We start from the raw sequence: 15382 nt of genomic DNA on the forward strand, positions 1-15382 counted from the left end.
TGGGATTACGTGATTTGTCTGTCTCTATGTCAGTCAGCTCCCACATGGTTTCTCATTGGATGATTTTTTATGAATGCAGCACCTCCGAATGGTAGGGAAACCAGATGGTCCCAATTTCTAGGTGTGAGATTTTTCCACAGATAAAAGGCAGCGATAGAAGAGGATGTGTGGCTTTTCGTTTCTGGAGCTTCATTGTGTTACTGCTAGCAGCGTGGTGTGTAGTCTGGAGTTAGGCTAAGGTGGGAATTTTCTTTTTTTTTGGTTTTTGGGTCACACCCAGCAGTGCTCAGGGGTTACTTTTGGGTCTAGGCTCAGAAATCGCCCCTGGCAAGCACAGAAGACCATATGGGATGCTGGGATTCGAACCACTGTCCTTCTGCATGAAAGGCAAACACCTTACCTCCATGCTATCACTCCGGCTCCCTGAGTATTTTCTTTAAGTTTGTGATTGATGATTTTGCAGAGAGCCTTCTGATGAAAACTCATCTAGGTTGTGCTCGGGATTGTAACCAGTGTTTAGATTTTAGAATGCTGTAGCTGCACAAATATTTTATAACGAATGCATTACATAGGAAGCTGATGGATTTATAAAACGTTAAATTTTACAAGAATTGAGCTTCCTTATGATCCATAACTGCAATTCTCAACGTCTCCCCCAAAAGGTCAAAAACAGTATTTCAAAAAGACAGTTGTGTTGTATTTCTTTGAAGCAATTTTCACGATATCCAAAACTTAAAATTATGCAATTTACTGCTACGTAAAGGGTGCTATGCCGAGTGACATCTGTCAGATGGAGAGGGACAGGTTAAGAATGATCTCTTGCATATGTGAGGTATGAAAATATAGTGAGGGACCAGCAGATGGCAAAGGCAACAGAGCTGCAAATCTGGTCTGTATAACTGAGCTCACCTAGTAGGGTAATGAGAGATTCCTTTGTTTTTGTTTTTGTTTTTGTTTTTTGGATCACATCCATCAGTGCTCACAGGTTCCTCCTGGCTCTATGCTCAGAAATCGCTCCTGGCAGTCTCAGGGGACTATATGAGATGCAGGGATTCGAACTACAGTCCTTCTGCATGCAAGGCAAATGTGCTACCTCCATGGTATCCTGCAGCCCCAGGGGTTCTTATGACATTTGTAGAGGAAATTGGGCACTCTGATGTGTGGTGCTGAAATGATAAGTACACGAAACTAATATTATAAATCATACTACCTCAATAAAAATGAGAGATTATTTTCCAAAGGTTAACATTTATTTGCAAGTTTTCTTATGAATGAATATGCAGAGGGTCTCTATCACTTATTCATACTGGTCTTTTTAAAATTCTAGTATAAAAATGAATGAGAATATTAATTTCTCATGAGTTAATTTTTTTTTTTTGGTTTTTGGGCCACACCCAGTGACGCTCAGGGGTTACTCCTGGCTATGTGCTCAGAAGTCGCTCCTGGCTTGGGGGACCATATGGGACGCCGGGGGATCGAACCGCAGTCCGTCCTAGGCTAGTGCAGGCAAGGCAGGCACCTTACCTCTAGCGCCACCGCCCGGCCCCGAGTTAATATTTTTTCAATTCCACAATCCGACACTCACTGTGGTGCCCTGAAGATCTAGGACAACATAACCTTTATACAATATAGTGTTTTAGTTGAATTACTGTGAAATACAAATTGTCTATGATTGAGTTTTACTCATACAATGTCCAGCACTCATCTCTTCACCAGTGCATATTTCTTGCCACCAAGGTCCCCAGATCCCTTCTCCCTCCCCACTTCCCCCTCCTCTATGGCAGATATTTTTCTTAACTCTCACACACTCACACTCACACTCACTGCTCTCTCTCTCCTTTCTCTCTCTCTCTCTCTCTCTCTCTCTCTCTCTCTCTCTCTCTCTCTCTCTCTCTCTCTTTATGCACTGCGGTTTGCAATTTTTTATTGAAAGGTACCATCCATACCACTTTATCTCCTTTCAGTACTCAATTCTGGTCCAGAGTGATCACCTCATTAAGAACTTAATCTTTAGGTCCCTTGCTAAACAAGAGAAAACAAACTGTTCTTAATCTCACTCTCATATCCTGGCTGCAAAGTGGTGTTACCATGTGTCACAAATACTGAATTGAAAACTTATTCAAATTTTATTTTGATTTATTATCTTAAAACAAAAATTAGCTTCTTATCTCACGAATTGAGTTTTTAAATTTGTTTGTGTTAGAGCATACTGTGTAGTATTCAGGATTTACTCCTAGTTATGAATAAAGAATCACTTCTAGTGGGCTCAGAGGACAATATGGGGTATGAGGGATAGAACACAGGTAGGTCTGCACAGGCTAGTATTGTTCCCACTGTTCTCTTGCTCTGGCCAGTGATTGCCATTTTATTTTATATTATTATTATTTAGAGAGAGTGGCATACCTGGAAGGGCTCAGTGGTTATTTCTGGCTTTACACTTAGAAATGATTCCTATCAGGCTCAGGGGACCATATGGGATGCAAGGATTGATCCTAAGACCAATGCCCTAGCCACTCTGCTGTTGGTCTGGTCTCTGAATTGCCGTCACCTCTTAACTAATATAATGATGAATGGGAGTGACTAAACAGAATAGTTCAAATCTACTCAGTCATCAGACAACTGAGTTTTAATATTTAGGAAATACTAACTTGAGACTATGGATTTTAAAAAAAAGCACACTTCAATTTAGACAATATTTGCAAAGCTGCTGATAATGCTTCAGATATACAGTGTTCTAACTCCAACCACCCTCTCCCCCACCCTCAATATCAGTTGTCCCTTCAATGTTCCAAGGATCCTCTCCCATCTATTTCTTGAACAACTTTGTTAACTTCTCCTCTATTTTAATATTTGATAATTAGGATAAATATCATTTAAGGTTCTTTTCTTAATTTTCAAAATTTTTTTCTTTTCTTTATTTTTATTTTATTTTTTATCTAAACACCTTGATTACATACATGATAGTGTTTGGGTTTCAGTCATGTAAAGAACACCACCCATCACTAGTGCAACATTCCCATCACCAATGTCCCAAATCTCCCTCCTCCCCACCCTAATTTTTAAAATTTGCGGCGAGAGTCACATCCATTTAGAGACCAGAATATTAATCAGGAGATTTATGAGGAGTCAGGAGTCCATGACTAAGATTCTGAACCACTTAATATCAGATGTTCTAAATTCAATCCCAGCACCAATGAGCACTGGGGAGTTTGAATCCCTGCATTCTTAATTTTATTGATATTACCTGGGATGACATTTTGTTGGGGCTCGGGTGGAGGGGATATACCCTACACCCTACCTGTTCTGGAACCCTTCCAGGTTCTGTGCTCAGGGGACCATTTGTGGTTTTGGAATTCAAACCAGGGTTGTGGCTACAGTTACACACACTCCTTAAACTGTGTAGTAGGTTTTGAATATTTAAATAGTAGGTTTGAACATTTCATGTTTGTTTATTGTTGTTCTTGTTTTTGTTTTGTTTTGGGGCTACATCTCACAGTGCTCAGGTGTTTCTCCTGGCTGTGAGGTCAGAAACTAATTTTGGCAGTCTGGAGTAGATTGGGACGTTGGGCACCAAATCTGGGTCATCTGTGTGCTAGGCAAAGGTACTCTGGCAGTGCTATCTCTTCAGCCCCTCATGTTTATTCCATTAAGAGTTATCCCAAAAGCAAATTGGCTCTTGGGAAGATAGCCCAAAGCTTGGAGCTTCGATCTTTATTATTAGGAAGCTCCAGGCTTTATTTTCAGAGGCTGATGCTTGAGAGTGCTCATTCAAGCTCCCAGGAAGGACCCAAAGCATTAAGCATGACATACAACCTGTCACAACCTGTGAGTAGACCAGGTGTCATCCAAAACTCCCTCTCTCCTACACAAACACACACACACACACTAATTAATTAATTAGTTAATTAATTACATGGATTTCTCCCTTTAAAGTCTTGCTGTGGTCCCTGAGAGTAGTGGAGTAGGTAGGATACTTGCTGTATGTATTTTACCATAATTCAATCCCCTGCACAGAACATGATCTGAACTGAGCCAGCTGTGTGATCCCTCAGGATGAGCCAAGTTAAACCTCACAGCACTGCAGGGTGTGACTCAAAAAACAGAAGCAGGAAAACTACAATAGAACCATCAAGAACATCTTGCTGAGGAAGTCTGTCACTAGGCTGTGTTTGTCTTAACACTCAACAGAGAAAAAGCACAGTTGCCACCAGGGGGAATCAGAGTGTGCTGGGGAATATGGGGAATGAGGGATAGAACACAGGTAGGTCTTTGCAGGCAGTACCGTTCCCACTGTTCTATTGCTCTGGCCAGTGATTGCTATTTTATTTTATAATATTCTTTATTGAGAGAGCAGCATATCTGGAAGGGCTCAGTGGTTATTTTTGGCTTTACGCTTAGAAATAATTCCTATCAGGCACAGGGGACCATATGGGATTCAGGGATTGATCCTAAGACCAATGCCCTACCCACTCTGCTATTGCTCTGGTCCCTGAATTGCCATCACCTCTTAGTACTAATAATATGATGAATGCGATGAACTAAACAGAATACTTCAATTCTACTCAGTCAACAGACTACTGAGTTTCAGTATCTAATAAATACTAACTTGAGACTGTGGATTTAAAAAAACACACTTCACTTTAGACAATATTTGCAAAGCTGCTGATAATGCTTCAGGTATACAGTACTCTAACTCCAACCACCCTCTCCCCCACCTCAGTATCAGTTGTCCTTCCAGTATTCCAAGGATCCTCTCCCATATATTTCTTGTTAACTTCTCCTCTATTTTAATATGTGATCATTAGGATATATATCCTTTAAGGTTCTTTTTTTAATTTTTTAAAATTTGCGGCGAGAGTCACATCCATATAGAGACCAGAATATTTCTGAGGAGATTTATGAGGAGTCAGGACTCTATGACTAAGGATTCTGAGCCACTTAATATCAGATGGTCTAAATTCAATCCCAGCACCAAACAAGGGAGAAATGAATGAGCACTGGGGAGTTTGAATCCCTGCATTCTTCATTTCATTGATATTACCTGTTGGGGCTGGGTGGAGGGGATATACCCTACATCCTACCTTTTCAGGATCCACTCCAGTTTTGTGCTCAGGGGACCATTTGTGGTTTCAGAATTCAAACCAGGGTTGTGGCTGCAGTCAACAACACAAATCCTTATCCTGTGTAGTAGCTCCCCAGCTTTGAATGTTTCATGTTTATTTCCTTTTGTTCTTGCTTTTGTTTTCATTTGGAGCTACAACTCATGGTGCTGGAGTATTTCTCCTGGATGTGAGGTCAGAAATGACTTTTGGCAGTTGGATGTTGGGGATCAAACCTGGGTCACTGCGTGTTAGGCAGTGCTATCTCTTCAGCCACTCATGTTCATTCTGTTAAGAGTTATCTCCAAAGCAAAGTGAGTATTGGGAAGATAACCCAAAGATTGGAATTTCGATCTTTATTAGTGGGAACTCCAGGTTTGACCCCCAGAGGGTGATGCTTGAGGGTTCTCCTTCAAGCTCCCTGGAGTGACCCAAATCATCAAGCCTAGCATAAACTGTCATAACCAGTGAGTGGACCAAGTGTCATCTGAAACTGCCTCTATCCTAGACACACACACAGACACACACACTATTTCATTAATTAGATGGAATCCTGCCTTGAAAGACTTGCTGAGTGATAGTATAGCAGGTAGGATACTTGCCTGCACGTATTTTACCATAATTCAATTCCCTGCATAGAACATTGTAACTGCCTCTGCTCCTGTCCTTTACTGGGAGAGAATTCCGGCCAGCAGCTTTCTCTCAACCGGGACAGAAGGCAGAAGGCAGCTACAAATAATTCGCGAGTGTTAAGCTCTTTTGTGAACACCTAAAAAATTAAACTGCAGAAGTTAGTAAAACGCTCAGGGTGACGTGTGTGCCAGTCAAGAGGTTTATTGAGGGGAGAAGCAGGGTTTGTATGCCCTGCTCCAGTGGGAGGAGTAGTAACATAGGACTGAAACATAAACCAATCAGATTTGTACAAGTACAACAATTTTAACCAATGGGAGCACAAACACATTTTGATGGCGGGAAGGATAAAGAGGAACCTGGCAGGATGGGGGGAGGGGAAGCAAATTCTTAAACAAATAGCTAATTGATATTTACGCAAATACAATTTTTTGTTTAGCCTATTTTCCATTTAAATCTTTCTTTTGTGTAAGCAATAAGGACCACAGTTTAAACCTTACAAAAACCTATCTATAACTACATGCTTGAGAGCAGTTACAAAAACAGGTTCCATGGAAAGGTTAAGGAATCTGGTTAAGCCAGATTCTTTGTGCTGAGCTAAATTTATTTGCAGAGTTTTCTGTTGGTTCGGGGCTATGCAAACTTTATGGCTTAGATCAGGCAGGCGGTGGAAAATTCATTCAGAGTTCCTTTGATATGTAGGGTGCTCGGTCTCCCACAGAACATGATCTGAGCTGAGCCAGCTGTGTGATCCCTCAGGATGAGCCAGGAGAAAGTCCACAGCACTGCTGGGTGTGGCTCCAAAAACAGAAGCAGGAAAACTAAAGTAGAACAAAAAGTCTTGCTGAGTCCTGCTAGTCTGTCACTAGGCTGTATCTGTCTGAATACTCAACCGAGAAAAAGCGCAGATGCCACAAGGAAAGGAAGGAAAGGAGGGAAGTAGTCAGGAGGAAAGGACGGAGGATGGAATGAAGGAGACAGCCATGATGCAGCATACAGCCAAGTCAGGTGTGTGCAAGATCCCAACGAAAACTGTTAGAGCACTGTGGTCAGGAGCAAGTACATGTGTGCTCATCAGAGAATCACTATAAACCAGACATACATCTCTTTGAGGGATGCTCAGGCACCACTGGGTGTGACATTAATTCCTCCACCACAACAAAGGAATCTGATATTTTTTCCTGTCAGTAGACCTCCAGAGTAGATATACCTCAAATCACTTCTTGTCTACAACGACGCATAGTCAGATGACATCCTTTCTTGCTTTCACTGTTTCTGCAGAAGCCATGATGGGACTGGGGGGAATGTTATGATTTTTCTCCACAAAAGCAAAGAGAGAATGGAGTTGGCATGGCATAACACCCATGGAATATTCATTAGTGCATGGTAGAAAAATGCTCATTTTCCCTGTACGTTGTCTTTCAGGTCTCTTGTATTGAAGTGAAAAGTCTGCCATAGGTCTGCCGTCTCCAGATTCTTCTCGAAAAGTTTGGGGATTAATCTCGGTGGTACAGCATTATTGTATACCCTGAAATTGACCCCTGACACTCTGCCTAAACTAAACAAAGCATGAAAAACTTCTATAAAAGAACATGAAATACCATGGTTGATGGCCTTCCTGATGATCCTTACCAAAGGCAGCTTGTACTACTCCCCAAGATCTTTTCTCATATAGACCTTCCAAAGTCAATTGCTGGGGCCTGAGAGAGAGTGCAATGGGTTGCATCTCTACTTCCCTAGCCCAAGGCCCACCTGGGATTGATGCCTGGCCTCCCATATGGTCCCCTGTCAGAAGAGAGTCCCCTGTGAAGAGCCAGGACTAATCAAGCCCAGAGCACTGCTGGGTATGGCCCCAAAACAAAAACAAGATCAGAGTTTAACCTTTTCTTAAACCAGTTCTACAAGTAACCACAATAGTGTTATCTACTTAACTAAATAGAATTCCAAAATTAAAATGAGAAGGATGGGATGTTTATTGGAATCAAAAGGATTCTGACTACAATAATTTCATAAAGTGTCTGCAGATATTACATGTTAATAAGTTAGAATTTATCAGTCTTTATATTGTAGATATACTATTGCACTCACTAATGAAAACATGAAGTGAAGGACTTCTGTTTTTTGGTTTGAAGTCACTTGAGCTCTCTCCAGAATGAACAGTGGGCAGCAAGTGAGTTTGCAGTCTTTGCTTGCAGAAAAGAAATCCCTTCCTTCAGTGAGTGCTCTGACTTTTCCCAAATTGCAACAAGGAATCTCTTTCAATTGAAACCCTGGTGCTACCTCCAAATATTTTTTTTACTACAAAGCATTGTCCACAAACAGTCCACTTTGGTTCTAGAAACTTGGATGCCAATATTAGGATCCCAATTCACAGGGAAGGAATATCTGGCTTAAAGAGGCTAAAAAATATGCACCCTAAAAGAAAACTATAAAAGTTGTTCTTTCTTTGCAGATCCTCAAACATACTCCCCATGTCACCAGTAGCTTTCATCTATAGTAGACCTACAGTAGACCTAGAGCAGAGATTATCTGCCAATGACAACAATTTTGTTTTGATCACGTGGGATGCAAATGATTGCTTCTAAGAAATATTCAGCAGCATATTCTATTGCTCCTCAATTAAACCTTGAAAGTAGGCATTGGGACGCAATAAATAACCCAGGGGGCTGGGTCAGATGGCTTGCATTCAAAAGGTCCAGGTTCAAATCCCAACACTGCATAGTTCTCTGAGCACCGCTGTGTGTCTCTACCTCAAAATAAAACAAATTCAAACAAGGCAACATTGCATCCCAGTTCAGAAGGAACTGTGTGTTTCAGTAATCAATAAAATAGGAAAATGTAGGTCACAAGTATTATTTTGAAATTTCATCTCAGAAAACAATTTCTCCAACGGGATTTTTGAGACATGCTGAACAAGAAATCTCTGTTAAATTGGTTTTAGGAAGAATTTGTATCCTAAGACCATGATTTATCATGTTGTTCATAATACAGTTGTTTCAGGCATTCAGTGTTCCAGCCATCAGTGGACTGATGACTTGACCTTCCCTCCATCAGCTTGACCTTCCCTCCACCAATGTCCCTAGTTTCCCACCCAAACCCAAAATTGGCACAAACAAATTGACTCCATATTGCTTGTTGAAACACAACAGGAAATGAAATTACAAAAAAACAAAGACAACTATGGAGCGGAATGATAGCACAGCAGTAGAGCATTTGCCTTGCAGGGCAGGTGACTTGGGACAACCTGGGTTTGACCCCAGGCATCCACATGGTCCCTGAGCCTACCTGGAGTTACCCCTGAGTGCTACCAGTGTAGCCCAAAAAATAAAAAAAAAAAAACACTCTTGCAAAACCCCAAAACAATAAAAGTCAATTTGTGATCTTTGTTAATAATAATCATTATTATTAAATATACATTTGCCAATGTACTACCACACCAGCCCCTCTAACAGTGCTTTGTTTTTAATTCCAAAAGGAAGACTCCGTTGATCTAAATCTTCCTTTTTGTTTGTTTTTGGAGCCACACCCAGGAGCTCCCAGGCAAGGGCAGGCACACACACACACACACACACACACACACACACACACACACATACACACAGAGACACACACACACAAACACACACCCCACATAACAAAGGGAAGAGAAGATGCAAGTAATAATTTGATTTTAGAAATGAAAATAAAAATAGGTTAGGATCTGGGGAGACAAACTCAGGAATCAGAACTAGCCTTGCAGGCATAGGCACCCAACCAAATTCAACTTGAGATACTGCATGTTCCTCCAAGCTGCAGCAGTAATGTAGCAGGAAAGGTGCTTGCTTTGCATGGAGACAATCCTGGTTCCATCCCTGGCAATATGTGCTTTCCCAAGGACTGTCAGGAGCAATTCTTGGGTACAGAGCCAGTAGTAAGCTTTGAGCACCTCTGGTATGACTTCAAAAAAACAACAAACAGACACTGCATGCTTCCATCACTGTCAGGCTTTACTTCAGAGGTCCATGGTCTGAGCTGCTCAGTATTTCCAGGCCCAAGCAAAGATCAGTTCTATCTGCTCTCTAGGATACTGACCATCCTGGCCATCTTTGTGCTGCATGTTCCCAGGAAGCCACAGAGAGAAAGAGCCAATCTGCAAGTCAGGGCTCTAGGTAGGTCCTTTTGCAAGATGGACGATGGCTTGTTGTACCATGCAGACTTAATGCAGCCTGTCAACAGTAAAAATCGAAAGAAAAGAAGTTGCAGTTGGTGCCATCTTTCCCTTAGTTTTGTGAAATTTCGTCCTATCCAGTTTCCTAGGACTGAAAACCACACAATGAAATGGGTAAGGTAAATGAAAATGACGTCGAAGAGATATTTTAATACTCAAAATTATGGAAATATATTTGTTTTGGAATCTCCCTGAGAACTTCTTTTAGAAGCCAAATGTTTCCTTTTCCGTTTTGAGCTTGCTCTCTGTCTCTGTCTCTCTTTCCATTGGTGGAGGGGAAATAGCTAACTCGGGTCTCCCATATAGAAGGCAATTAATTGCGGTGCGGCCGAGCCACATCCCGGCATCAGGAGATACTTTTGAATGATTTCTATTGGGAGAAATAGGTTTGCTTTTGTTCCTTGGAACAAACCAAGAGAAGCCAGCTAAGCCGCTGTCCACTGCTCTTAGCGGAATTCAGAGCGGCAGGGTCGCAAGGCTTCCTCATTTGGCCTCTTTCTAGGCACCATCCGAAGCAACGGGAGGGCTAGCGTGCTCAGACCAATGCCAATGCCGCTTTGACTCCGGAGAGAGCTTCCAAAGGCTGTTTGGAAATTCCGCACCAGAGACTCAAGTCCTGACCCCCGCGGGCAGCGCCTGGGGCAGTCAAGTGAACCCAAATAGGACCACGGATTCCGTCCCTTCCCAGAGCCCAAAAATATGGGCCCTGGAGAACCCAGGACGCGGCTTGGCTGCTGGAAGTACAGACGGGACAAGGAACGCTTGCTACCCAGGAGTCCAAGTCCAAGTCTAGGCAGCGATTCCCCCTGTGCTGGGAGCTTTCCATCGAACTCCCCGACATCCAACCCGCTTCTGGGTGGGGGTGGTCGGGTCCCCCCCAACCCGCGGAACAACCGGCTCGCGGGCTCGCTACTCCCCTTCCACGCACGCTGTTGTCCGAGCGAGCCCAGAGCTGGGGGCTTTGCTCCGTCGGTCTGTCTGCCCGTCTCCCCAGGACTGAGATCCAGGAGATCCCCCTGCACCAGCCCCCCTCCGGTGTTCCGGCCAAGTCCGGGGAGCTGCCCAGCCCAGCCCAGCCCAGCCCAGCCGCTGAGCCAGTGGCCAAAGCCGGGCGCGGCTCTTCCCCTGGAGACAACTGTCTGCGCCCTTCTGGGACCCCAGCGCTCCAGGGCTGCATGGGCTCCTAGGCCCTGAAAGGCTGCGGCTGAGCTCCGCAGTCCCCGGAGAGAGCCCTGGCAGGAGCGGCGGCGCCAGCATCACGGACCGGATCCCCCTCCAGAAGCTCTCCTACAAAAAGGGGAGCGGCGGCCCCTGCCCAGAGCCAGGCGCCCCGGGAAGGGAAGGACCCGCCTTTGGTGAGGGGGCGCCGGGGACACAGTCTGGCGCGGGGCCGCGGAGAAGGGGTGTGAGTTCCCTCCATCGAGTGCTCCCGACCGGGCTGCTCCCCTTTCCATGAATACTCCCTCTCCTGGAGCTGGCTGGCTAGGCTCAAGGATGGCAGTGAAGTGGGAGTTCGGAACCCTGCCAGGCAGAGCCTCTGACAGGGCTGGAATTTCACTGAACGACTGGATGCAGAGATGTCACAGCTGCGCCAGGAATCCTGACTTGCCTATGCAGAGGGAAGGGCTTCCTTGGAGCACAGCTTATCTTCTGATCTGCTTTGATGCTAATGGCTCTTGTTTCCTTCTCTGAACTAGGTGACTTGGTGCTACTAGGATTGATTCCCATGTTACAGACCCGGAAACAAAACCACCTCAAAATTGGGCGGCTTGGGTGCTTGCTCTCCCCAGGCCAGGCCCTGCTTATTTGGACCCAAGCGGTTCCACCACAGAATCCAGTCTTTAAATAGACCATCCTGCTTAACTGCGCTGACTTTTAACAGATACTTGAAAATGTCCTACATTGATTTTCACTACACTTACATGGAAGAAATCATGGATCTACCTTTAAGTAGGCTCCTTCCCCTGCGCCATTAAAAACAAATCTACCCCTAGTAATTTTTTTTCTTTGGCTAAAATGTCTTGCAAAAACGGTTTTATGATGAACCAAATTGAGACCCAGTCTAATAAACTTTTTAAAACTTTTCGTGAAACTTCAAATGAATTGTGGCTCAAAGGTATTAGGTTCTAGATTTTACTTTCCTTGAAATCTGTTCATTTATCACACACACACACACACACACACACACACACACACATCTCCTCACTGAGTGTGTGAATTACCAGTAATTTGTGTTTAGGGCTTGGGGATATTTGTGTAGGGGTGTGGCTGTGCTTGGAAGGTATATTCTGAGGACTTTCAACTACAATAGTTAAGTTCTCAGGTTTCCTTGAGACTCTGGGATCTACATAGAGTAGGGAATCCTCTTCCTCTCAGGACTTAGCAGGAGTTAGCAGAGTGGGGATTGCCTCTCTCATTAAGGGAGAGCCAAGAGCTGTTCTTTAGCTTCCAAGCCCCCAATTGCCCTCACCTCAGAATTTATCCACAAGCCAAAGGGGAAAGGGTCTCCTTTTGTCAGTATTGGGGAGGTAGATTTTGCCTAGCATCAACAAGATGAAGAAACACATATCCTGGCTTGTAAATGACAAGTATCATGCAGGACTTGGGAAGGTGGGGCTCTCAGAGTGTCTCTCACACCCTCACTCCCTACACCAGGAAGGCATGCCAGCTTCTGCTGGATCTCAGAACCACGGGCATGCCAAGGAAAAGGGCCCATCGCAGGAGGGAGAGTCTTCCAGAGTCACCACTGAGTTGATCACGGATAAGTTCTCTTTAAGGGATATTCACTCTGGCAGCTGATTCCTGTAAATATAAAATCCACCATGTGAGGTTCTTGTGGACTTCCCTTCCCTTCCCTCCCTCCCTCCCTCCTTCCCTCCCTCCCTCCCTCCCTCCCTCCCTCCCTCCCTCCTTCCTTCCTTCCTTCCTTCCTTCCTTCCTTCCTTCCTTCCTTCCTTCCTTCCTTCCTTCCTGTCCTAGGGAAGTGGAAACCCCCTTTAACTCCATGCTAAGTCTCAGCTATTCTTTGTTTTGTTTTTGGACTACACTCAATGGTGCTCATACTGACTCTGAACTCACGGACAATTCCTGGTGTTGGTAGGGGACCAGTTGGGAGAGTGGGGATTTAACTCATGCAGGCTGTGTGCAAAGCAAGTGCCCTACCTGCTGTGCAATTGCTCTGCTTCTAGTCTCAGACATTTTGGGGGGTGGGGGCATCCTTGGCAGTATTCACAAATTACTTCTGGCTCTGCACTTAGAAATTCTCCTGGTGGTCCATGAGTAAACATATGGGATGCTGGGGACTGAACCTGGATTGGCCACATTGAGGCCAAAGTATCAGATAGTTGAGACTTTCATACTTCTATCCTTGCCATTGGCATTCACAAGTAAATGTACACTACAGGACTGCCTCAAGTTATTTTCCAAAGTAGAATAAGTGACAGACAATAATAGGCCTTATTGCAATCACAGCAAAGCACAGCAGGATTCTCTAAAAAAGATGCGAATTTTGAAAGTACCAGCTCTTCTTTGAATATATCTGAAACCCTTTTCCTACGAGGGCCAATAGAAGCACAAATTATAAATCTATGTGGACGTTCCCTTAGAAAACCTTGAGTTGTCACAATACGCTATTGGTTCTAAAAACAACTCTGAAAAATACAACTTATTCTCTATTTCAAATCATTATGGTGATATAGACAAAAGTTCCTATATGGCCTGTTGTAAAAAAAAAAGTAGCAAGACAATGCTGGCATAAGTTCAATGACCACAAAGTTTTAGATATTCTCACCTCTTCTGTGAAATCTTCAGCAGCTTATATATTTTAGACTTCAATGGGACATAGAGTAATGGACACAGCTGCATAAATTAAAGTAGGTGTTCAGCTACCTGCCTTTCATAGATGTCTATCATAATGTTCTAATGACTTTGCCCACAGAAATCTACAGAAAACAACTGGATGCCAGGAACTCCCAATTACAGTCACTCAAGAATGCTTTAATCACTTAATTTCAAGCCTATAGGTTTGTATAACTTTCTAATGTTTTTGTTCACAGAAGTCCATGCAGGAAAAAATTAGACACCCTAGATATACATTATAGTGCTCTATATTCTATAAATTCTTACGACATTGCTCATTATAAAAACGTCTTAACAAATTATTTGTGTCTTAACAAATCATCTCCCAATTGATCAATGCCTGCAAAATGTTTTCTTTTTGTCCACAGATATCTTTGGAGAGGTATCTAGCTGTTATAGACTCTGATTACAGTGCTCATTATGAGAATGTTTTGGCAACCTATGTGCAATTTAAACATGTCTGTCGTCATGTCCTAATGTTTTATTCATAGAATTCTACAGGAAAACATTTTATTTTGTTTTTTTCTTCTTTTTGGGTCACATCCAGCAGCGTTCAGGGGTTACACCTAGCTCTGCACTAAGGAACTACTAGTGGGCTTTGGGGACCATATGGAGTGGGAGAAATCAAGTAAGATACTTACCTTACATGCATCTGACCCCCTTTCAGGGGGCTAGAGAGATAGTACAGCAGGTAGCCCAGGTCAGCCATGTGCAAGGCAAACACTCTACCATTATGCTATCATTTTGGCCCCCATCCTTGGACTCTTAAACAGAATTAAGGTGACTGGACTGGAGTGACAGTACAGCAGATAGGGCACTTACTTCCCTTGCATGCAGTTGACTGAAATTTTATCCCACGCACGCCATATGGTCTCCAGAGCCTGCCAGGAATAATCCCTGAGCTCAGAGCCAGGAGTAATCCTGAGCATTGCCAGCTGGGCCCAAACTCCCTCAAAAAAGAATTGAGATTGGGGCTAGAGTGGTGGCACTGCGATAAGGCATTTGCCTTGCATGCAACTGACCTAGAACAGATCATGTTTCGATCCTCCAGCATCCCATATGGTCCCCCAAGCCAAAAGCGATTCTGTATGCATAGCCAGAAGTAACCCCTAAGCATTCACTGGCTGTACACCAAAAAAGAAAAAAAAAAAAGAATTGAGAGATTATCAAGGCATGGATAGGGAGGTCAGGATTGGGAGGGATTGAGAGACAACCATAACACTTCTGTGAGAATGTAGAGTGAGATACTGGAGTGAGGCTAAATTGGGGAGAGGCGAGGTTACCTAGAGGAAGGGGACCATATGAAATACTGGAAACTCAACCAAGGTCCGTTCTGTGTTGGCCACATGCAAGGCAAATGCCCTATGGCTGTGCTATTGCTCAAGCCCCAAATTTTTTCTTAATGTTTTCTGCAACTTTATTTATTTATTTATTTATTTATTATTTGGGGGGCAGTGTTTGGGCCACACTCAGCAGTAGTCATGAGTCACTCCTCACCTGGCTCTGTCTGTGCTCAGAAATTGCTCCTGGCAGGTTGGGGGACCATATGGGATGCCAGAACCTAAGAATTTTAGCCTGAGGCCGGAGA

Source organism: Suncus etruscus, chromosome 9 (genome assembly GCF_024139225.1).
Source record: "Suncus etruscus isolate mSunEtr1 chromosome 9, mSunEtr1.pri.cur, whole genome shotgun sequence".
Lineage (NCBI taxonomy): Eukaryota > Metazoa > Chordata > Mammalia > Eulipotyphla > Soricidae > Suncus > Suncus etruscus.